The 25,884-nt window shown below is 46.2% G+C and overlaps 1 protein-coding gene across 4 annotated transcripts in view; it reads left to right on the top strand.

Annotated features, from left to right (window-relative positions):
- The window catches only part of myripb (myosin VIIA and Rab interacting protein b), a 175,621-nt gene that overhangs the window by 110,903 nt on the left and 38,834 nt on the right, over window positions 1-25,884 (top strand). The window lies entirely within an intron of this gene.

Here is a 25,884-nt window from a genome sequence, read left to right as displayed (position 1 = left end):
GATAAGATCTACAGTACTCAGGGTTTTCTAAAGCCAGCTTCAGTTAGCTTCACTTTCCAGGTCAGGCTTCATCCGTACTATAATGGTGGACATTGCTTGTCTCCGCCTACCATTAACTCTAGCAGGCTTGTAACTGTGAGTGTCGCGTCGCACATGGCTAGTCGAACGGCGAACTCTTCATTGAGACCATGCTGATAGACCGATCAAAAATGAAAGAAAGTTATCTTGTGAAAAGGGTGGCGGGGAGCCTAGTGGTTAGAGCGTTGGACTAGTAACCGGAAGGTTGCGAGATCGAATCCCCGAGCTGACAAGGTAAAAATATGTAGTTCTGCCCCTGAACAAGGCAGTTAACCCACTGTTCCTAGGCCGTCATTGAAAATAAGAATTTTTTTCTTAACTGACTTGCCTAGTTAAATAAAGGTTAAAAAAGGTTATGGTGTGAAATAGGCTTTAAGAAGTGGTGTCTTCATTTTTTACTTGTCGTTAATGCCGTCTTTGCTATGCTTTGTTGTGCTTATCAATGTACGAGCACCCACTCCTGTCTATAAAATAATTGTATTAATTCATACAAAAGTTTTACTGTGCGTGAAGTTTTAAATGCTAAATGTGTAACACGATAGGTATTTTAACATAAATCTTTTTTGAACACAAAAAAAACCCAGACACTTTTGATTAATAAATATTGAATCAGTCGTCTTCCTCAGATGAAGGGGTCGTCTTTGCGAGAGGGAGGGTATCCGACGTCGTCAACCCGTGGCTCAGTCATTTCATTCAGGGTAAAAGCGGAGGTAGCCATGAGTTAGCCTGCCGTGGAGCAGGGAAGACCTGAGAGGATTCGTTACCAAAGAAAATATACCTGGTTAAAAGGTGAGCCGCTTTCGTGGTGCCGGTTATCCCGAGTTGAGCAAAGTCACCTCATCAAATCCTCCTCGCTGGTTCGTAGTATAGGGTTTCAGGTCACTTCAACGTGAAGGTCCCCCCAAAAAGGGTTTTTGGAGGAATTAGACTACTTTAAAGGTCTGAAAACATTGGACAAACTTTGATTTGAAAGTGAAATTCCCCTTTAAATTTTCATTGGGATCACTGACAGCGGCCACGTAGCGATAGTATCTGCTGAGCTAAGATGAGCGTCAACTCAAGCAAAAGAATAGGGGACAACAGTCAGCAGCATGTTGTCAGTCCTGAGGCCTGTCTGTGATCACACACTGACCTCTCGTCTGTCTGTCTGTCTGTCTGTCTGTCTGTCTGTCTGTCTGTCTGTCTGTCTGTCTGTCTGTCTGTCTGTCTGTCTGTCTGTCTGTCTGTCTGTCTGTCTGTCTGTCTGTCCTCCTCTGTCCTGTTTCCATCCTTGGTGTTTACCTCGCTCTCTTTTTCTCTCTCTCATACACACCCACTTCTATCATGCCTGGTTAATGGGCGTGCGGAGGGGCTGATGGGTACTGTGTTTGATGTCACGGCGGCGTGCGGCAGAGTGGGATAGAACGACCATGAGGCCTGTGCTACCATCAGCGGATGGGAGAAAAGAGGCGAGAGAGAGAATAGGAGGGAGAATGACTGAGAAAGTGAGACTGATGGGGAGAAGGAGGCATTTTGTCCTCAGTGCAGGTGTATTTTTAACAGTCACATGACAAAACAAATGTTTCTGGGCCTCGGAGCAGTGACTGACTAACTGCACCAAACTACTTTTTTTCCCTTCTTTTTTGTTGAATTTTACCCCCTTTTTCTGCCCAATTTCCTGGTATCCAATAGTTAATAGCTACTTTCTTGTCTCATCGCTACAACTCCTGTACGGGATCGGGAGAGACAAAGGTTGAAAGTCATGCGTCCTCTGATACACAATCCAACCAAAGCGCACTGCTTCTTAACACAGCGCGCATCCAACCCGGAAGCCAGCCGCATCAATGTGTCAGAGGAAACACCGCGCACATGGCCACCTTGGTTAGCACGCACTGCGCCCAGCTCACCACAGGAGTTGCTGGTGCGCGATGAGACAAGGATATCCCTACTGGCCAAACCCTCCCTAACCCGGACGACACTAGGACAATTGTGCGTCGCCCCACGGACCTCCCGGTCACGGCCGGTTATGACAGAGCCTGGGCGCGAACCCAGAGTCTCTGGTGGCACAGCTGTCGCTGCAGTACAGTGCCCTTAACCACTGCGCCACCCGGGAGGGTCACTGCAACTTTTCTGCTCAATAATGCTACCTGCCTGATAATGCTACCTGCCTGAGTGCGTAGTGCCAACTGTAAAGTGTGGTGGAGAAGGAATAATGGTCTGGGGCTGTTTTTAATGGTTCAGGCTAGACCCCTTAGTTCCAGTGAAGGGAAATCTTAACGCTACAGCATACAATGACATTCTCGATGATTCTGTGCTTCCAACTTTATGGCAACAGTTTGGGGAAGGCCCTTTCCTGTTTCTGCATGACAATGCCCACATGCACAAAGCGAGGTCCATACAGAAATGTTGTGTCGAGATCGGTGTGGAAGAACTTGACTTGCCTGCACAGAGCCCTGACCTCAACCCCATCAAACACCTTTGGGATGAATTGGAACGCCGACTGCGAGCCAGGCCTAATCGCCCAACATCAGTGCCCGACCTCACTAATGCTCTTGGGGCTGAATGGAAGCAAGTCCCCGCAGCAATGTTCCAACATCTAGTGGAAAGCCTTCCCAGAGTGTTATTGCAGCAAAAGTGGGGGACCCACTTTTTGGAGAATGCTGTTCTTTCTCTCTCTGTATTGCAGCTGGGTTAAATGCTGTCTGGGGGTGGAGGGGTGTAGCAGGTCACAGACTGTTAATAACCTGTGTGTGTGCATTTGGCACTGTGTGTGTGTGTTTGTGTGCCCTAACTGTTTGTGTGTGTATTGAAGTGTGTGTGTGTGTGTGTGTTTGTGTTGTTCCGGACAGAAACGTGGGCAATCTCTCTCTCTCTCTCTCTCTCTCTCTTAGGGAGATGTGGCATTGTGCTGTGGGTGGGTTCAGAGATCCACTCTATGTTCCTCAATTGAATCGGTTTGGGCCAAATGCAGAGTGGAGCTGAACACTTTACCTCCAGCCCAGTCCATATGACTTAGCGGAGGAATCATCTCCCTTTTTCTCTCTCTATCTCTCTCTCTCTCTCTCTCTCTCTCTCTCTCTTTATCACTGTCTCTCCTGCTCTCTTCGCTTTTACAGCTCTCTCCTCGTGTCCCTCCCATCTTGCATGGTAGCCATCTGCTGGTCGTTACTCCTGGGTGATGAGTTGTGTTCACACATACAGAGAGACACGCAGACAGGCTGCTCTGCAGTAGAGGAGGTGATTTAGGAGTCTGGTGATGTTGCCTGTATATTCCCTGTGGACCAGCGAAGACGGTGGAATTGTTAGTGCTTCATTCGGATTCATTTGGACAACCCAGCTCTCATCAATTGAAACAGCCTAATTCACAGACCCGGTTCGTTTTTACCAATGGAGTTCGTGCAGAAGCTTCCTCCAACCTAATTACAGCTGAACGCACTAGCCTAGAGGCACTTTTCGTGTGTGTGTGTGTGTGTGTGTGTGTGAATTAGATGCATACGTATATTTTTTAGGGGGGGCGAGTGTGTGCTCTCGGTTCTCGCTGTCATTCTAAGTGTCTGCTACTCTGTTGGCCCCATGTGTTCTATCAGAGCAGGTCTCTATGTAGAGGCTCAGGTGTGTGTGTTTGTCAGGAGCAGGGGATAACCCACTGCTACTGCTGCCAGCGCTCCAACCTGACTGACCATGAGCCAAACAAACATCCACCAGCTCTGGCAGGTGCCAAGCCATTGTGCGTGTGTGTGTGCGTGCGTCGGCTGTGTGTTTTCCATTGTGTTTGTACTGTGTGTGTTTTCTGCTCTGTGTCATCCTGCAGAGATGACTCATTGTTGTGGGTTATTATTATTGTGTGGCGGGGTTGGTATGGTTTCTCTGTCAGTCGGCAGGCCTCCCTGGTGTCTGTGTGTGACGGAGTGAGACCCAGAGAGTCACACTTCTGCCACTCCGTTGTGGCTCCATTTGTGCCTTCAGTTTCACCAATTCAACACTGTGAGTCGGGAAACCGAGTCGGGCAATACGCAAGATCCAGTCGTCGCCGTGTTTTGCACTTGTGCTGTGTGCTCTGACTCCCATTGTGTGTCCTCAGGTGAGTTCAGTTGCATTAGTTCTGCACAGCGAATTAGGAAACTGGCTGCCATACTGGAGCTCACCACGTGAAATGGCACTTTCAGATGATTCAGTCTGTGCTGTGGCTGGGCCTCCCTGTTCACACACAGGCGGTTGGGAATCTCACGATTCTTACATCCGTTTATGGGTTACCAGGTCTGGTGCTAAAGACCTTGTTGTTTTATGGCTTAGTGGGAAAGAGTTTGTAGTTGTTTAGCCTTACAATGAAACAAGGTAAAGCTACAATTTATACCCTGGTCAAACCTCACAGTATTGGCTATACAGTTAGCTTCAGATGTAGTATCAGTAGTAATGTTAGCATTAGAGTATCTCTGTCTCTCTTCAATCCCCGGAGTGCCATATCTCATATTCTGCTGGGCTGCTGATAGGCTGGCAGGTGATGCAAGTGGGCTGTGATTGGGCAGATCAATGGTTTAGATCTCCTCATCTTCTCTGTGATTTAAACCAAAAATGGTGTCTTCACTGGGAGATCTTTGACTCGACTCGAGTGTAATTACTCTCCTCTCTCATGTCGTCTCATCCCTCTCCTTTTTTCTCTCTTTCATTTGTATTCTCTCTTTCCTTCTCTCTCTCTCTCTTTCCTTCTCTCTCTCTCTCTCGCGCTCTCTCTCATCCCTCTCTCTCTCTGAGTTCTGCGTGAAATACCAAGCAGGGAGGGTGTCCTGAGGTGCTGCTGGGTTAGAAATATATCGCCCTCCCTCCCCTCCCTCCCTCCCTCCCTCCCTCCCTCCCTCCCTCCCTCCCTCCCTCCCTCCCTCCCTCCCTCCCTCCCTCCCTCCCCCTCCCTCCCTCCCTCCCTCCCTCCCTCCCCTCCCCCTCCCTCCCTCCCTCCCTCCCTCCCCCCCCGCCCTCCCCGCCCCGCCCTCCCTCCCTCCCTCCCTCCCTCCCGCCCCTCCCTCCCTCCCCCCCCTCCCTCCCGCCCTCCCTCCCGCCCGCCCGCCCGCCCCTCCTTCCATCCCTCCCTCCCTCCATCCCTCCCGCCCGCCCGCCCTCCCTCCCTCCCTCCCTGGCTCGTGCACCACTCTTCCAGAGGGCAAGACGGTTCCATCTGATCCTGTGCTCTCCAGCGCACAACCCCAAAATGAGACATTAACACCTCAGTGTTCATATTCCCCACACGTTCCCTCCCCCTCTCCCTCCCTCCTGCCCCGAGAGCCCCCTTTGAAGAAGGAGAGAGCTAGGATGAGAAAGAAAGAGAGGGGGGTAGGGAGGGAGAGTGAGCGAGAGGAATAGAGAAGGAGAAGGAAATAGAGAGAGGGTTGGAGAGAGAGAGAGGAGGGCGAGGTGGAATTTGAGCTCCTTCCAATGCAAACATTTCCACAATTGCACAAATCCCTTCCCTAATCACCACAATGCAGCAGATGAATATTAGAATAGGATAATTAGTATTCACTCTCCCTGCTGCACTTGTGCATGCCTATAGCGTACGGAGAGTCCTTGTGCCCATTTTTGACATCTTACAATTTGTCCTTTTCAGTTGACTGAATTGGGCTAAAGACAGAAAGTCGAGTTCTATGGCTTAACAGCGGGTTTGCTTTCTCACACACACATGCCTGCGTACTAGCGCGCGCACACACACACATGCACGCAGAGAGACTCAAGAGATATGCAGCACACACACTCATAGACTTTGGTTTTCCTGGAAAGTGAGGCATTGTGCATGCATAACAATGAGCTGAATATGCTAATCCTGCTATTCCACTGTCCCTGTTGTGTGTGAGTTCTGAGCCACTTTAATGGATGTTTGTTTCTCTTTTTTTCTCCTTCTCCTCTGTCTCTCTTCCTCTCCTCTGTCTCTCTTCCTCTCCTCTGTCTCTCTTCCTCTTCCCTATCTCTTTTTTTCTCCCTCTCCTCCCCTCTCTCTCCCTATCCTCTTCCCTCTCCCCCTCTCTCCCCCTCTCTCTCTCTATCTCTCTCTCTCTCCTCTCTCTCCCTATCTCCTCTCTCTCTCTCTCTCTCTCTCTCTCTCCTCTCCTCTCTCTCTCCTCTCTCTCTCTCTCTTCCTCTCCTCTCTCTCTTCCTCTTCCCTATCTCTTTTTTTCTCCTCTCTCTCCCTCTCCTCCCTCCTCCCTCTCCCCCTCTCTCCCTCTCCTCCTCTCTCTCTCTCTCTCTCCTCCTCCTCCTCCTCCTCCTCCTCCTCCCTCCTCCTCCTCCTCCTCCTCCCTCCCTCCTCCCCTCCTCTCTCTCTCCTCTCTCTCTCCCTCTCCTCCTCTCTCTCTCTCTCCTCCTCTCTCTCTCCTCTCCTCTCTCTCTTTCAACCTGACACATATCAATGATTCCGCACCGCTCCCGGTATCATCTTTTGCTCGTCTCCCATTTCTCACTGCTTTGAACCAGGGCTGAGAGTCTGAGCCGGCGCAGTGCACTAAAGCTCCTCTCACTTCTCCTCTTCTTACCGTGTTTCATTGTGATTTAGCACCTCGGGCGGGAAGCGTGTGCGTGCTCATGTTTGTTTTGTCTGATGTTATTTCACCAGTTAGGTGATGAAATAAGAGGCACTTTCCTGTAGGTGATCAAATATAAGAGAGATGATCAGTGTGTGATCAGTGTTCTGACGTTGTGCTGTGTGGCGTAATCTGTGTGTGTGTGTGTTTTTGCGTGCTCTCTGCATCCTCCTCCAAAAAATAGTTGGGAAAATGATGCTTTATTCGGCAGGAGCCGAAAGCTGGGAGAAGGGATTGTTCAAGACACAGCTGACTGTTTCTCTCTGTGTGTGTGTGTGTGTGTGTGTGTGTGTGTGTGTGTGTGTGTGTGTGTGTGTGTGTGTGTGTGTGTGTGTGTGTGTGTGTGTGTGTGTGTGTGTGTGTGTGTGTGTGTGTGTGTGTGTGTGTGTGTCTGTGTCTCTCTCTCTCCATCCTTGCTGGCAGGCGGTCGTCTGGCCCTGTAACGGGACTCTCCTTGTGTTGTATGATTTAAGCTGGATCACAGTCAGTGGCCATTCAGATTAGCCTGCCAAAGCATGAGTTATCAAAGCAGCAGGCAGCTGAGGCACACACACACACACACTCAACCATCACCAACTGACTGAATGCTTCAGAGATTATAGATCAACCAGCTCCTCCCTTGTTCTTGTGCGTGTGTGTGCGTGCCTAACCCAAGGCTGCTGTTGCATATGTGGTCGCAGTCCCTGTGGCTATATCTGATGGAGAGTGTTCAAAGCAGTGTTATTTAACTTCACAGCATAACATGGCCAATGGAGTAGCATCAGCATTTTTTACTTAGTCTACCTAAAACTATTAACGTGTTTTAATCATACCCGTAAACTCGTTGTTTTTGTTTATTTTCGGTCACAGAGAAATGGCACTGGCAGTGCTGTCTTTTCTGCAAAAACAAAATGGAAATGGAAGTGACAATTGAGGGATAGATGTGTCAAATAGCAAGGCTGCACCTGAATATCAGCATGGGGGGATATGACCACACATTCACCTGTCCTTAGGCTACTGCCCATCATGGCTGAACAGTTTCACAACAACTTATACAATATTCAGTTCTCTGCTGCTAGCTGTTCCTTAGTTCTCCCTGTTGGCAAGCAGTCCGTGTTGAAGCTCTGTTGGTAAACAGAGTGGTCCCCAGGAGACAGCCTGACTGCAAAGGGACAAAAAACACAGCGGCGTTGTTGTCTCCATCTCAGCCCAGTGTAAAGACCCCCTCGGGCTAACGCTAGCTTAGTGCTAACTAGTTCGCTAACACTCAGCACGCACATGCACCCCTCCAGATTTGTCCCGCTGTTGTTGGCGGTTTTGTTTTCTAATGGCATGCAGGCAGCAGACATTTTCCCCAGACGTCCTCTTTTACAAGTCTAATTCAGTTCAATACTTTTCACACCCAGCTGCGCATGCTCATTCGTCGTCGGGTTCACCGGGTCAGTTAGCGGGTTAGCGCCTCGCCTCCCTATGAAATCACCCACCTTGCTCTATTTGAATTGTCTTCCCCACAGATAGACCCACGGCATTACTATGATCTTTGACCGCAAGCAATCAGCCAGAGTGGTCTTTCACATTAGGCCATATAAGGTTTCTAATCTTTAAATGGAGTGGTACGTGTCCCAACCCGAACCCACACGCACGTAATGCGTTTGTCTCACTGCAATCTACTAGGTACTATGAGCCTTAGGCCACACTGTATTGATGTAAAATCGGACCACTTTCATATTGGATTGCCTTCTCAAAATGATACTGTCATTTCCACCGGCAGTGCAAGTTGCTATTCATTGTGTTGTTTACGCGCTCTCCAGTCCCATCTCATGGAATACTATAGCACGTGTGTTTACATCAAAGAGAGAGTATAGGGGTCTCGGGGGAACATCAAAGGAACGTTAAAACTCGAAGGTATAGCAATGCCCTAGCCCTCCTCTTGAGGCTTACAGTAGCTTGCAATAAGTCATGCACACCGAAGGCCTGCATAATGAGGTTCTCTAATGCCATTATTCAGACAGTGTCACATCATGTTGTTGATGCAGTGTATCGGTTTTGATTTAACATGTTAGAATAAGTCATTTTGCACTGCTTTGTCCTATTGATTTTCGATTTACATTTGACATCAGAAGTGTTTATAGGAAATCTGCTAAGTACATGCTTTTTAACGACAGTACCTTGATCCGCGTGGCTTCCCTGACGTATCCCTCCATTTCTTTCGACCGATTGTTCAATTACTATTGTAATGATCAGAGAGCAAGCCTCGTGCCACGAGGACCCTCCGTTGATTCATTTGTTTCATTCGCAAAGCAGACTAAACACAGAACAGAGCCGATGCCTTCCCACCCACACAAACTAGTCTCCATATCTCACTTTACCACAATCCTCCTCCCAAACATCCTTATTTTAGCCCTGCGTTCTCTTAATCTGTCACGATTTCTAACAGGATTAAACGACGCGTTTACTGTTTGCCTCTAAGAACGCGACCGTAGGAAATGCACTTCAGCACTACCATCTCAGACTGTTGGCGAATGTTAAATCAAATCAAATTGTATTTGTCACATGCGCCGAATGCAACAGGTGTAGACTTTACAGTGAAATGCTTCCTTACAAGCCCTTAACCAACAATGCAGTTTTAAGAAAATGACCTAAAAAAATTATAAACAAAAGTAACATAGTTAAAGAGCAGCAGTAAAATAGGGAGGCTATATACAGGGGGTACCGGTGCAGAGTCAATGTGCGGGGGCACCGGTTAGTCGAGGTAATTGAGGTAATATATACATATGGGTAGTGTTATTAAAGTGACTTATACATAGATAATAACAGAGTAGCAGCAGCGTAAAGGGGGGGGGGGGCAATGCAAGTAGTCTGGGTAGCATTTGATTAGATGTTCAGTAGTCTTATGGCTTGGGGATAGAAGCTGTTTAGAAGCATCTTGGACCTACTGTATACTTGGAGCTCTGGTACTGCTTGCTGTGCGGTAGCAGAGAGAATAGTCTATGACTAGGGTGGCTGAAGTCTGACCATTTTTAGGGCCTTCCTCTGACACCGCCTGGTATAGAGGTCTTGGATGGCAGAAAGTTTGGCTTCAGTGATGTACTGGGCCATACGCACTACCCTCTGTAGTGTCTTGCAGTCGGAAGCCGAGCAGTTGCCATACCAGGCAGTGATGCAACCCGTCAGGATGCTCTCGATGGTGCAGTGGTAGAACCTTTTGGGGATCTGAGGACCCATGCCAAATCTTTTCAGTCTCCTAAGGGGGAATAGGTTTTGTTGTGCCCTCTCTGACCTCCTCCCTATATGCTGTCTCGTCGTCTTTGGTGATCAGGCCTACCACTCATCGACAAACTTAATGATGGTGTTGGAGTCGTGCCTGGCCATGCACAGGGATTACAGGAGGGGACTGAGCACGCACCCTTGAGGGGCCCCCGTGTTGAGGATCAACGTGGCGGATGTATTGTTACCTACCTTTACCACCCGGGGGCGCCCGTCAGGAAGTCCAGGATCCAGTTGCAGAGGGAGGTGTTTAGTCCCAGGGTCCTTAGCTTAGTGATGAGCTTTGAGGGCACTATGGCATTGAACACTGAGCTGTAGTCAATGAATAGCATTCTCACATAGGTGTTCCTTTTGTCCAGGTGGGGAAGGGCAGTGTGGAGTGCAATAGAGATTGCACCTGTAGATCTGTTGGGGCGGTATGCACATCGGAGTGGGTCTAGGGTTTTTGTGATAATGGTGTTGCTGTGAGCAATGACCAGGCTTTCAAAGCACTTCATGGCTACAGACGTGAGTGCAACGGGTCGGTAGTCATTTAGGTACGTTACCTTAGTGTTCTTGGGCACAGGGACTATGATGGTCTGCTTAAAACATGTTGGTATTACAGACTTGGTCAGGGAGAGGTTGAAAATGTCAGTGAAGACACTTGCCAGTTGGTCAGCACATGCTCGGAGTACACGTCCTGGTAATCTGTGAATGTTGACCTGTTCACATCGGCTGCGGAGAGCGTAATCACAAAACAAATGGAATTCGTAAGCTTCTGTTAGCTACCGCTCGCAAACTATTTACCTTGTTGAATGCACCTCTGGTTTGCAAATAGCTGCCTATGTAATGAGAGCGAGAGAGACAGACAGAGAGAAAGACAGAGACAGAGAAAGGGGGAGAGAGAGAGAGAGAGAGAGAGGCCTTTGACCTCAATGCTGAGAGGCAGCGTACGAAACAGCTATATAAACTTACATGCATGTGATGTCTATTGAGACATGGATTGGGATTCAATGTCAATCAAACATGGTTAGTCCTCTCATCATGACTCTCTTTGCAGAGAAAGAGCAACAGAAGGGGAGGATGCGCGCGTGATGTCAACCGGGACTTCCTAATGTTCTCCTGGAGATTTCAACCAAATATGTAACACTGTTCTATTTGCACAGATATATCGAGAGAGAGAGAGTAACAGGGAAAGTGAGTTGTTAATATGCGTGATATCTACAGCTTGTCTCGTGTAGTCACTGATCCATCCTGGTCTGTCTCTCCCAGCCTCTCCGTCTGTTGAACTGAGTGAGTAGTGAATAAGCCAGACTGACTCTCTGGCCTGACAGGTAGGTTGGTTACCAAATTTCACCCTATTCCCTACATAGTACACTAGGGGCCCTGGTCAAAAGTAGTGCACTATATAGGGAATAGGGTGTCATTTGGGGCGCTAACCACACACTGCCCGCGGGGCACACACACGTACTTGCACAGACACACACACACACACACACACACTAGTGGCATGCTGAAGTGTGCTGCGTTTCTGGCTTGTCAGCACAGCTCAGGACATGGGCCAAAGCAGACAGATTGATGTGTTAGGTCTCTCTGACTGACTGCTGTCTTATGGACGAGTTAGAGCCGGACAGGAAATGGAATGAGCTTGTTGTATGTCCGTATCGGACACAGTTCGCATCCCAAATGACACCCTATCCCCTGTATAGTGCACTACTACCCCAAAAGTAGTAAAACGACATAGGGAATAGGGTGCCATTTTGGGACATACCTACAGAGACATTGGAGCTTGAATTCACTGTCCATGTTGTATAAATTAATATTCCTTCTTTTTTTGCATATTCATATACTGCAGATAATTCCCTATTCTTATACTGCAGCTATATTATACAGATCTCCAGAGACCTTTGTTTTGTGGTTTGGGATCATTCACAGGGAGGAGGAAGATAGTTAGAGAGAGAGAGAGATGGCCGCTGAAGTGTTTTGTCTTGTGGCTTGCATTGTGTCTGTAACTCGGAGGAAACTGAACCCTAGGGGCTCGGGAGGCTTGGAGCTTGTTTGGGAGAAGGGGCCATTCATTGGTTTGTTAATTGGCCGGGCTGCAGTGATGCCTGAGTTTATGGCCCCGTTTTTGGCAAGGCAGCCTGATGTAAAATGCACTGAAGTGACTGGAGAATGTGGCCTTAGGGTGACAAGCGTGGAAGAATTATTCTGATGGGAGACGTGCACACACACACTCATGTGCACGCACACACACACACTCATGTGCACACACACACACACACACACACACACACACACACATGCATGCGCGCACACACACACACACACTCATGTGCATGCGCGCACACACACACACACAGACACTCATGTGCATGCGCGCGCACACACACACACAGACGCACACATCTATTACATCCCTATTCATTCTTATTATAGATATGCTTTTATGAGTAATCCATTCACTAACTCACACACATACGGACACACACACACATACACACACACGGGTGCCTTTCTCTGTGAGCTAGTCCATTGAGGGAGTATTAAAGTAAGCCTGGACCAGAGAAAACACACTCATCTCTGCAGGGTAAGTCAGTTCGCTGTGTGTATGTGGAGCGGCTCAATATGAGTGAAGCTGGAAAATTCTGCTTTGTTAGGAGTGAGCTGAGAGCTGCGAGAGGGGATAGTTTAAAACACAGCTGTGTGTGTGTGTGTGTGTGTGTGTGTGTGTGTGTGTGTGTGTGTGTGTGTGTGTGTGTGTGTGTGTGTGTGTGTGTGTGTGTGTGTGTGTGTGACTTGAACACATTGATAATCCTTCTTGTAGAGAAATGGCATAGATACACTAACACACCATCTGGCAGTAAATACTTTTCCATATTACACTACCGGCAGCATTCACACATTACAACCCTGATGGTCGTGGGTTTGATAAATGAGGGTGGAATTTTACTGCCCTTTAAAAAAAACAAAAAAAAACAATATAGGACTCAAATCAGAGGCGTTTTCAAACTGCGACAGAGTGCGTCCCTGATACCCCACAGTTGTTTTGAAGAGCGTTTCCACTGTGTGACACAGGAAGCCTCACAGGAAGTTCACTGACAGTTCCCCATCATGCCCTTGGGGTTCAGGAAGCAGCGCTCCTCTTCCTCAGTGTCATCTCTGTTTGATTTGACAGCCTCTGCTCTCTCCCAGTTGATCTTTGTCTCGTTTTCGGGCTTTTTAAACGGTGATGTGGTGCTGCCAATTGATATGCCATATTTCAGAGTTTAAAAGTTTCGCCTGTTAGTAGTAGCTAAAAGATGGTGTTTGGATGCTTTGATAGAGGTTGATTCACCCTTCATATCTGGGGCCACCTCCCATCCAGCATAACTACCCTAGATATTCCCTTTCTGGGGAGAAACCGCTTTTGGCCCGACAGGTCGGCTGGTTGGTCTGGCTGGTCGTCTGGCTGGTCGTCTGGCTGGTCGTCTGGCTGGTCGTCTGGCTGGTCGGCTGGCTGGTCGGCTGGCTGGTCGGCTGGTCGGCTGGCTGGTCGGCTGGCTGGTCGGCTGGCTGGTCGGCTGGCTGGTCGGCTGGCTGGCTGGTTGGCTGGTCGTGACTGGTCGGCTGGCTGGTTGGCTGGTCGTCTGGCTGGTCGTCTGGCTGGTCGGCTGGCTGGTCGGCTGGCTGGTTGGCTGGTTGGCTGGCTGGCTGGTCGGCTGGCTGGTTGGCTGGTCGGCTGGCTGGTTGGCTGGTCGGCTGGCTGGTCGGCTGGCTGGCTGGTTGGCTGGTCGTCTGGCTGGTCGGCTGGCTGGTCGGCTGGCTGGTCGGCTGGCTGGTCGTCTGGCTGGCTGGCTGGTCGGCTGGCTGGCTGGTTGGCTGGTCGGCTGGCTGGTCGTCTGGCTGGTCGTCTGGCTGGTCTGGCTGGCTGGTCGGCTGGCTGGTCGGCTGGCTTATCAGGCAAAGACTTGCCTTCAAAGGGCAAATAGAAATGGTTTGTTCCCCGCGGAGTGAGCCAGGGCAGAGAGAGAACACTTGAAGGAACTGCAGCCCCGGAGATGAAAGATAGCTGACTGCTGCGGCCGCACGGACACTCTCTCTCTCTCCATTTGAACATCGATCCTCAAGGATTACACACACTGGGAATTATGGTGGCGGGGAAAATAGGCATCTATAAATAGGAGTCTGGAATAAATAGAAGACTGTCTGGGTGTGTGATATTGTCGCCATGACCTCTCTCTGGAATATAGATAGACAATCTCAATTCTCCATCTCGCTCCCTTTTTCCTGCCCACCTCTCTCTCTTTCTCTCTTTCTCTCTCTCACAGTTTTACTCCAATGGTATCTACACTTTCTCTATCCCTGAATGTTTTACCATCTACGCGGTAGGTACAGTGCCTTGCGAATGTATTCGGCCCCCTTGAACTTTGCGACCTTTTGCCACATTTCAGGCTTCAAACATAAAGATATAAAACTGTATTTTTTTGTGAAGAATCAACAACAAGTGGGACACAATCATGAAGTGGAAAAACATTTATTGGATATTTCAAACTTTTTTAACAAATCGAAAACTGAAATATTGAGCGTGTTTTTCAACAGGACAATGACCCAACACACCTCCAGGCTGTGTAAGGGCTATTTGACCAAGAAGGAGAGTGATGGAGTGTTGCATCAAATGACCTGGCCTCCATAAGCACCTGAGATTGTGGGTTCTATGTAGAACCTTTAGGTGTGCCATGTATGAAACAAGCAAGGTGACATTGCGTCAAAGCATTGGGCTTGTGATTAGGTTGTTCTTATGGGGATTTCCACAAGGCATGGATCTCCTTCTCAAGGAATCTGAAGCCTTTTTAGCCTGGCAGTTATGTCATCTCAAATCCTTTCATTTCCAGCCAGTTACATTTTCCGGCTAAGGTGTTAGGTTTCAGTAAGAGGCCATTTTCTAACACAGCAATAGTCTTCTAACTCTGAGCTACATTGCACCACTGGTACAATGCAAGGTCAGAGACAGGTATGCAGGGGTCTTCAACCTTTTCTTGCCCGGGCGAAACAAACGACCCAGGGGCCGTCATTACATATTTGAATACAAGAACATTATTTTCTCATAGGATGTATGACATTGACAAGGAGAAGTAGTCAACATTTTAAAAATGAATAGATTTGGTGGATAGTTTTTTTCCATTTATTTTGACCTCCTCCCACTTTATGATTGACTAGAATGTTGTATTATTAGCGTGGTCATGCTAGTTCTTTTATAAATGTGCTTGGAGTGGCCATTGATTTGTTTTCTTCCTGAGACACCTGTGTCTTCAGCTGCTGCTGTGCTCGCCTCAATAGATGTAATTGCTCTAAACAAGGATGGCGTTACCCGTGACTATCATCATCCACATACTGAATTAATGGAAAGAGACTCGGACAACGGAAAAGATTACTGCCATATAACTTATAACTCACGATTTTGTCCCCTCGTAGCTGTTCTGCACCGCTTGCTTCAACAGATGCTCGCTTCACATGTACACACGCACACTCAACGCTCTCACAATCTCACACCATGTGCAGCCTCTCCCAGACCAACTGTGATGGATACTTTGAAAGGAGGCCTTTGACTTCTTTATTCCCATTCAATTGTTTTAAATCTCATATCCAATTGCTCTCTCAATACATATTACCTGCATGGATTTAGGTTCCGATTGGGCCCAATATTAACAGTCTGTCCTGGGATGTGTCCCAAATATATAAATAAATAAAATAAAAAATGCCTACCTATTTGGTATTGGAATTTTATTAGGATCCCCATTAGCTTTTGCTGAATCAGCAGCTACTTTTCCTGGTGTCCACACAAAACATGAAACATGACACAATACAGAAGATTAATAGATAAGAACAGCTCAAGGACAGAACTACATAAAAAACATTTTTTGTAAGGCACACGTAGCCTACATATTTCATACATAGAGACAAACTATCTAGGTCAAATAGGGGCGAGGCGTTGTGCCGTGAGGTGTTGCTTTTTTAAACCAGGTTTGCTGTTTATTTGAGCAATATGAGATGGAACGGAGTTCCACGCAATAATGGCTCTGTATAATATTGTACCCTTTCTTGAATTGTGTGACTGTGAAAAGACCCCTTGGGGCACGTCTGGTGGGGTAAGTATGTGTCAGAGCTGTGTGTAAGTTGACTATGCAAACAATTGGGGATTCTCAACACATCAACATTTCTTATAAAAAGAAGAAGTGATGCAGTCAGTCTCTCTCCAACTCTTAGTCAAGAGAGAATGGCATGCATAGTATCTACAAAGAGATGCAGCACTCGACCACACGACTCGACAACAATCAAGATAAGACAAAACTAGAGCCTGCAGAACTTGCTTTTTGGAGTGTGGTGTCAAATAATCCCTTTATTACGTACAGACCTCTCCCCATCTTTACAACTATTGAATTTATATGTTTTGACCATGACAGTTTACAATCTAAGGTAACACCAAGTAATTTAGTCTCCTTAACTTGTTCATTACCAGATTCAGCTGAGGTCTAGAATTTAAGGAAGATTTGTACCAAATACAATGCTCTTAGTTTTAGAGATGTTCAGAACCAGTTTATTATTGGCCATCCATTCCAAAACAGACTGCAACTCTTTGTTAAGGGTTTTAGTGACTTCATTAGCTGTGGTTGCTGACGTGTATATGGTTGAATCATCAGCATACATGGACACACATGCTTTGTTTAATGCCAGTGGTAAAAATAGAAAAGAATAGAGGACCTACAGAGCTGCTCTGCGGTACCCCACACGTTACATGTTTGACATTAGAGAAACTTCTATTAAAGAAAACCCTTTGAGTTCTATTATATAGATAGCTCTGAATCCACGAAATGCCAGAGGTTGAAAAGTCATAACACATAAGTTTTTCAACAACAGGTTATTGTCAATAATATCAAAGGCTGCACTGAAATCTAACAGTACAGCTCCCATAGTATTTTTATTATCAATTTCTTTCAACCAATCATCAGTCATTTGTGTCAGTGCAGTCCATGTTGAGTGCCCTTCTTTATAAGTATGCTGAATGTCTGTTGTTAATTTGTTTACAGTGAAAAAACATTGTGTTTGGTCAAACACCATTTTTTCCAATAGTTTATTAAGAGACAGACTTTCCTCTAGGCTCAGATTAAAGATATAACAGATAGAAGTGGCTATAGAGTCAGTTACCATCTAAGTTGTCAATGCCAGGAAGTTTGTAATTATTGATCGATAACAATCATTTTTCCACCTCTCCCACACTAACTTTACAAAATTCAAACTTGCAATGCTTTTCTTTCATTATTTGTTTTTTTTATGCATGAATACTCACTTTTCGTTGTTGGTATTTCCTGCCTAAGTTTGCCCACTTTGTCAATGAAGTAATCAAAAAAATTGTTAACATCAAATTGTTTTGTGATGAATAAGCCATCTGATTTGATGAAAGATGGAGTTGAATTCATCTTTATACCCATAATTTCATTTAAAGTACTCCAAAGTTGTTTTTCATCATTCTTTATGTCATTGATCTTGGCTTCGTAATACAGTTGTTCTTCTTTTTGTTGAGTTTAGTCGTATTATTTCTACATTTGCAGTACGTCAGCAAGTCAGATGTGCAGCCAGACTTATTAGCTGCTCATAGTGGATGTAAGCAATGTCCCCAAGTACTCATGCAGCTTTCATGACTGGGATAAGTTATTTCCTCTTCTGGCACACAGCTTCAGGATAGTCCTCATTGAGGAAGATATATGTTCCTCTCATGTTCTTGGCTCACCTACCTTGTCCTTGAACCTCAGGAACTTGACCACTATCAGCCTGGGCCTGTCACCTGTGCCGGTGGTGGGTTTTCCAGTCCTGTGGGCTGCCTGTGGCCACCTCAATCTTCCTGTGGTCCATTTTCAATTTCTCAGAGATCATTTCCCTCACTTTGTCCTCAGACTTCGTTCCAGGTCTCATGTAGAGATTTTGGAATTGTGTCCACAGGCATGTTGTTCCGCCTTGATTGTCCCTCGATAATCTGATTTCTCTGTCATTGTTTTTATGGATTCACACACAGAACTGATGTCCTCTCGCAATGACTTACAGATTGATGTCATCTTGCCGTTTTCCTGTTTCAACTCATCGAGCTGACCCAGCGAGAACTGAAAACTGTTCTTCAGGTCCTGGACCTCTCTAGTCAGGTCGTCCATTGTTTTATTTGTTGAATCCACCAGTATTTGGACAAAACACTTGAAGCTATTTTCTTGTTTTTGTAACAACTGCTTGTGGAACTATTTTTGTTTGTTTTTGTTTGTTTAAAAGATCCTTCATGTGTGATAGAGAGACAACACTGTCCTCAACGGTACTCCCACCGGCTTTGGTCTTTGGTCATGGTATACAGTGCCACTGACACTGCCCACTACCAAAACCTGTGGACTCTCCTTCACTGCAGCCGACGTGAGTAAAACATTTAAACGTGTTAACCCTCGCAAGGCTGCAGGCCCAGACGGCATCCCCAGTCGTGTCCTTAGAGCATGCGGAGACCAGCTGGCTGGTGTGTTTACCAGTCTGCTGTTCCCACATGCTTCAAGAGGGCCACCATTGTTCCTGGGTCTCGACTCCGCCCTGTGCAACTGGGTACTGGACTTCCTGACGGGCCGCCCCCAAGTGGTGAGGGTAGGTAACAACATCTCCACCCCGCTGATCCTCAACACTGGGGCCCCACAAGGGTGCGTTCTGAGCCCTCTCCTGTACTCCCTGTTCACCCACGACTGTGTGGCCATGCACACCTCCAACTCAATCATCAAGTTTGCAGACGGCACTACAGTGGTTGGCTTGATTACCAACAACGACGAGGCGGCCTACAGGGAGGAGGTGAGGGCCCTCGGAGTGTGGTGTCAGGAAAATAACCTCACACTCAACGTCAACAAAACAAAGGAGATGATCGTGGACTTCAGCAGAGGGAGCACCCCCCTATCCACATTGACGGGACAGTAGTGGAGAGGGTAGTAAGTTTTAAGTTCCTTGGTGTACACATCATGGACAAACTGAATTGGTCCACCCACACAGACAGCGTGGTGAAGAAGGCGCAGCATCGCCGATGTCACAGGAAGGCCATAAAGATCATCAAGGACAACAACTACCCGAACCACTGCCTGTTCACCCCGCTATCATCCAGAAGGCGAGGTCAGTACAGAGTACAGGTGCATCAAAGCAGGGACCGAGAGACTGAAAAACAGCTTCTATCTCAAGGCCATCAGACTGTTAGTTGTGGCTGTATAACATTGAGTGGCTGCTGCCAACATACGGACTCAACTCCAGCCACTTTAATAATGAAAAATGAATGTAAAAATGTATCACTAGCCACTTTAAACAATGCCACTTAATATAATGTTTACATACCCTACATTACGCATCTCATATGTATATACTGTACTCTATATCATCTACTGCATCTTGCTTATGCCGTTCTGTACCATCACTCATTCATATATTTGTATGTACATATTCTTCATCCCTTTACACTTGTGTGTGTATAAGGTAGTTGTTGTGGAATTTTTAGGTTAGATTACTTGTTGGTTATTAGTGCATTGTCGGAACTAGAAGCGCAAGCATTTCGCTACACTCGCATTAACATCTGCTAATGTGTATGTGACAAATAAAATTAGATTTGATTTGGTAGCTAGCAACGTAGGTTACGCTGTGTCTCCTCACAGTTCCAGACAGGGTAGGTCACAGGGAAGATTGAAAACAACAAACAGCAGGGATCTAGACAGCCACAAACCAGAGACCGTGGTCCCAGCCACAATGTCTACCATGTTGCGGGCTGCGTTTCAAGCCCTCAAGAAAACCCCACTAGCTTGATGGGCAGCGAGCTAGCATCTAGGCTAACTGCTACGCCAAATAGCTTCTGAGGCCCGGCTTTGGTCAGCAGGATCACTGAACAGAGACTAGAAGTCCCAGCAACGGATGCCAACTGCGTCGCGGGATCCAAACTAAACATTTAGCTAGCTACTAAAAAAACGTTCCAATACACTTTTTAAAAAAAACACCCTTTTCAAAAGAACAAAACCAAGCTCTCCCTCATTCCGAATTGAACAGGAAGTGACGATGGGCCGGGTAACATCGCGCACTGATATGGGCACTGGTCAAAAGTAGTGCACTATATAGGGAATAGGATGCCATTTGGGAGGGCTCGCTCAGCTGCTGCCATGGCCAGTTGCAGTGCTAGGGGGTCAATGGAGAGGGGGGAGAAGGGGGGGGGAGGAGAGAGAGAAGATGAGCATTCGGGTGAGTGAGAGAATTGCCTAGCGGTGCCTGAGCAGAAGTGAGGATGTGCTATTCCTATATTTAGACTTTTTAAGACACAAGTGAGTTAAATGAGCAAGACAGAACACCCTGGACCCTCTAAATCGGCCAGGGGATGGGTGGTGTGGGTGGGTGTGTGCGTGCGTGCGCATATTTACACACACACACTCGGAGGTCAGCTTCTAGAGGGGCTTAGTGCTGTTTCAGTCTGCCTGCTGTCATCTACCTCTTCACCTGCCTCTCCTGTTAGGGCTCTGCACTGAACACGCTCGCTGGATTAAAGGATATTTCAAGTGTTCACCTCTTATTGTGAACCAGCAGGGCCAGGCCACTTCACTGCCTGTGATGGCCCAAGATAGTATCCCTTTCTCAGGGGAAAGGATGATGTGCTGATCCCTGTCTGGGTCTGTTGTGGGATTCCTATTCTGGGGATTAGGGTTTGCAATATTTCTCATGGTGGACTTTGTCGATCCGGACCTCCTACAGATCTGTGGCCAGAAACGTTTTCTTTACATTGAGGGCCACAAGAAAATCTGGGTCTAATGTGATGGCCCTTAAAGTAGACCATGCCACTGCTTGTGATGGCTTAGCACGCATGCCTTTCTTAGGGATGAGGTTGAGCTATCGGTCGTCTGTCAGTGTCTGAGGTTTCCCGTTCAGACAGGTAACCTAGTGACGGCAGGTAGCCTAATGGTTAAGCGCATTGGACCAATAACTGAAAGGATGCTGGTTCAAATCCCCAAGCCAACTTGGTGAAGAAAATCTGTTCATATGATCTTGAGCAAGGCACTTAAACCCAATTGCTCCTGGAAGCCACTCTGGATAAGAGCATCTGCTAAATGACTCCATAATTATTCCATTTTCTTTTGTTAATGTTTAATGTAGTGGAGATGCAGAGAGAGCTCATACTGCTTCATAATAGTTGGTGATGGACTCCCCTCTTGTCTGTGTCTTTGAATATACACGCGTGCACACACACGCACACAAAGTAGAGCGAGAGGGAGGGTGGGATTATGGCAGATGGGAGGATGATATTATTGTGTTTTTATTTTTTTGAATAGTAGCACTTACAATTCTCATCACTTAACTTTATTAATATGAATAGCTGCTGCTCCCAGGCTCAGACCTAACCTCTGATATGTATATTTAGAGCCAAACATTATTACATAAGGATTTATATAAATCAGACGTTTTGCATGTTCTCTCGTGAGTGAAATGCATAGTCTAATGCTGACCATTTTCACCTTTTCTGTTGTGCCGCGCTTATAGCTGTCCGGTTATGATTGGAATCACGTTAAAAGGATGTCTGGACTAATTAGTTTTTGTGTCTGTAAATGGAATTGGTTTTATTGAATTACATTTCCACCCAATGGCAAATAAATGTGGGTGTCTGTGTATCATTTCTTGTAAGATTTTCCCACACAAAAATACACTTTTTTCTAGCTTTTCAACAGCCAGGGGGGGGGAAACGTGTTTCGACACATAACTTGAACCTCCCATGACGTTTTGATACATCCTGTGATTGAAATGGTCAGATCCCACAAACACCGTTCAAACATTTCACAGCAAAGTCATGAAGATGTCCTTCTCAAACTTCAAAACTCCGACACTAAACATAAAACACAGACCTGCTTTATTTCACCAGCATTTTCTTTCATTAAATAGAGGGATGTTCTGTCGGGTTTCAGAGCGGAGATTCTATTTGATCTTTGATGTTAAAGAAACAGTGTTTTTACCCAGCCCCCACCCCTCGCCTCCCTTCTCCCTGCACCACACCCACCCTTGACAGAAAGCACACTGATTCATTAGAAGCCTCAGAAAGTCAATAATGGTAATAGTTTCTTTTGCCCGGGGAAGTGGGAGCTTGGCAGAACCACAGAGGGGCTTCTTTTCTGCACTTCACACACATATTTTATTTAAATCGTATTTATATGTGCAAATTGATCAGAGAAGAGAGAGCGAGATAGACGAGGAAGGGGGAGGGATGCCTGCCTGGTCTCATAGACTAGACGTAACATTGTAAACGAAAATGTTACGTTAGGTATGGTTATATAGGACAGAAGGTTACTCAAGGCAAAAACGAAAGGAGGGTGGGTGGGCGTTTAATGCGAGCGTCTAGCAACCCAAAGGTTGCCTGTTTGAATCTCATCACGGACAACTTTAGCAACTTTGCAGCCACTTTACTTTTGAGCTATTTTGCAACTACTTTGCGTGTTAGAAAACCCTTCCCCTAAACTTAACACTTAACACTTAACCCTAACCATAACTTTAAACCCCTAGCCCCTAACCTAGCTAACGTTAGCCAATTAGCCACCTAACTAACGTTAATAACAACAAATTGGAATTTGTAACATATCATACGTATTGCAAATCCATAACATATGTATGAATTGCAACATGTAACATCATAACAATTGTAATTCATAACATACAGTATAATACGAAATGAGTGAAGGACATCCATGAATGAATACGTACCATACCATACTAATTTCAGTTTCCCGTATTTTCGTTTACTATATTACGTTTAGGTTGGGGAACCTTTCCCTCCCAAGCTCCAAGGCAAGGGGGTGAGGAGGGAGTAATGCAGGCAAATTCTGCACCAAGAAACCAAAAGACGAAGAGACACTCCAAAGGAATCCCGCTCCCTTATTCATGTGAGCAGAAAACGTGGAATTTCTTATCCTTATTATGGAATATGGATTTGCACAAAACTGCTGTACTACAGCAGTGGGCTGCCAACCGAAACCTCCTCCCCTTATCCACTTCACTTTCCCAAATTCTCACTTTTGATTCATCCTCATATCGGATAAACACACAAGATGTTATGTTCCATAGATCACAACACTTCCCTCTCCGAAAATACTCCTCACAAAAACAGTTAATGTATGGACTTAATTTAGGAGGGTTAGGTTAGTGTACTGACTTAATTTGAAGAGGTTAATATACTGACTTAATTTGACAGGGTTACTGTGCGGACTTCATTTTTGGAGGGTTAGTGTAGTGGATAGCTTGACGTTTAAGTAGCTTGTCAGGGAGGAGGAGAGAAGGAGCAGCTGCCGGACCTGAACTATACATTCTCACCCGTCTGTTTCACTACCTGTCTTGAGTGACAGGCGCAGGGAGAGGAGGGCTGCTCTGCTGCACGTTGAACCCACTGATTCAGAACTTAAATATGCATGAGCGTGGATCTGATAGCACTGGCTTTTCTAGTCCCAAAGTCACCACACAGCAACGTGACAAATGAGGTCTCAACCTCCTGTTTAATCAACAATTACACGTTCACATTTCACTAACGAGGTGAAATTGCCTCACGTCGTAGCCGCCTGGATACCACTCGATTCCGCTGTGGGCAAGATTGATGTCATTTTGTGTGGCCTAACTCTACCACTTAACTAAACACCCCGCGGGACAATTCCTGTTGTTCTGTGTCACTCGTATTTGTGTCATTAGTATTTCTCCCCTGGTTCTCTTCCGTTGCTAGTTTATTTATTTATTTCCTGTTTGACCGTGCGGCGGCAGTGAGGAGCAAGCAGCCAGGGATTAAAAAATAAATACATTTAAAAAACAGCCGGGCCTTTTAATTTGGGCGCTCTCGCTCGCTTTTGGCAGCCATTACCGTTACATGGATGACCCCGGGCGTGAATTAAGGAAGCCGGCCACATTTGGCAGGAGAGGAGGATAGATAATAAATACACAGAGAACAGAGGGAGGGATGGAGGGATGAGAGCCTACAAAACCCTACATCCTTCAGGGGCACTCAGGATCCTCCATTAGCAGCGTGCCCATTGCTCCCGTCTCTATATGTACCTGGTTCGTCTCGGGTTGGCGTAGAGAGACACACTCACTCCTGCCTGGCACACACAAACACGCGTTCTATCTCTTTCTCTCCCACACACACTCTTACTTTCATCAGGGCAGTGAGGGGTAACATACACTACCGTTCAAAAGTTTGGGGTCACTTAGAAATATTTTTGTTCATTTAAAATAACATCAAATTGATCAGAAATACAGTGTAGACATTGTTATGGTTGTAAATTACTATTGTAGCTGGAAATGGCTGATTTTTTTATGGAATATCTACATAGTCGTACAACCATCACTCCTGTGTTCCAATGGAACGCTGTGTTAGCTTATCCAAGTTTATAATTTTAAAAGGCTAATTGATCATTAGAAAACCCTTTTGCAATTATGTTAGCACAGCTGAAAACTGTTATTCTGATTAAAGAAGCAATTAAACTGGCCTTTAGACTAGTTGAGTATCTGGAGCTTCAACATTTGTGGGTTCGATTACAGACTCAAAATGGCCAGAAACAAATAAATTTCTTCTGAAACCTGTCTGGCTATTCTTGTTCTGAGAAATGAATGCTATTCCATGCGAAAAATTGCCAAGAAACTGAAGATCTCGTACAACGCTGTGTACTATTCCCTCGCTGTGTACTACTGGCCTTCAAGCAGAGTTGTGAAGAAAAAGCCATGTCTCAGACTGGCCAATGAGAAGAAAAGATTAAGATGGGCAAAATAACACAGACACTGGACAGAGGAACTCTGCCTAGAAGGCCAGCATCCCGGAGTCGCCTCTTCACTGTTGACGTTGATACTGGTGTGTTGCGGGTACTATTTAATGAAGCTGCCAGTTGAGGATAATGGACCTCTGTACGCTTATGTAGATATTCCATAAAAAATCTTCAGTTTCCAGCTCCAATAGTTATTTAATACATTAGCAATGTCCATTGTATTTCTGATCAATTTAAAGTTATTTTAGTGGAGAAATGTTTTACTTTTCTTTCAAAAACAAGACATTTCTAAGTGACCCCAAACTTTTGAATGGTAGTGTATATAATATGACAAAACAGATTATGTACAGGGGGAGGACGACAGATTGTTTTACCTTGTCAGTACGGGGATTCACTCCAGCAACCTTTCGTTTACTGGCCCAGCACTCAAACCACTAGGCTACCTGCCGCCCCAGACCTATCATCCAGCTGGCCCCTCATCGTTAGGTTAGTCATTTAGCGCTAGGGAGCCTCGCTAAAATGGGTTTTGGTCAATCAAAACCATCATCTGGGTTTCATAGACACGTAAGGGATACATATGAATAACATTCTTACTCCTCAATGCGAACGAAAGCCTGTTGTTTAGAATGTTATGCACTTGTTTTATTTAATGTTCTACACAAATGTTTTGATCGCTTTTCATATTCATTGCCAATAGATACAGCATATCCTCTTTTCTTTTTTGTTGTCTAAAATTAGCCAATCGCCGCCCTTCTGCACATGACCTCCTTTGTATTGTTGGATACGGCAGCTAAGTGTCTTTTGACTGTGTGTGTGTGTGTGTGTGTGTGTGTGTGTGTGTGTGTGTGTGTGTGTGTGTGTGTGTGTGTGTGTGTGTGTGTGTGTGTGTGTGTGTGTGCGCGCATCATTATGTGAACAGTATGTACGGGTTTGGTGTGAAATTAAATAGGGCGGGCGGAGGTTTGGGAGAGATTAAAAACAAAGTTGGCAGAGATTCACGCAATCCGATGCAACAGTGGCGCAAGGCGAGCGCTTTTCTCATGTTTTGTAAATCAGAACACACTCCAGCATAAATGACTGCTTACGTAACACACAGAACACAGCAGCCTGGTCTGGACAAGCAGCTAGCGCCCTTTAAACACATACCAGCTACAGATCCACACCAACCCGTGAGAAAAAGGATTTGGCATCCAAACACACATGCATACACATACACACACACACACATGCACATACAG

Source organism: Oncorhynchus masou, chromosome 28, assembly GCF_036934945.1.
Source record: "Oncorhynchus masou masou isolate Uvic2021 chromosome 28, UVic_Omas_1.1, whole genome shotgun sequence".
In the NCBI taxonomy this organism is placed as follows: domain Eukaryota; kingdom Metazoa; phylum Chordata; class Actinopteri; order Salmoniformes; family Salmonidae; genus Oncorhynchus; species Oncorhynchus masou.
The sequence above is the reverse complement of the archived record's forward strand: the minus strand, read 5'-3'. Positions and strand labels throughout refer to the sequence as shown.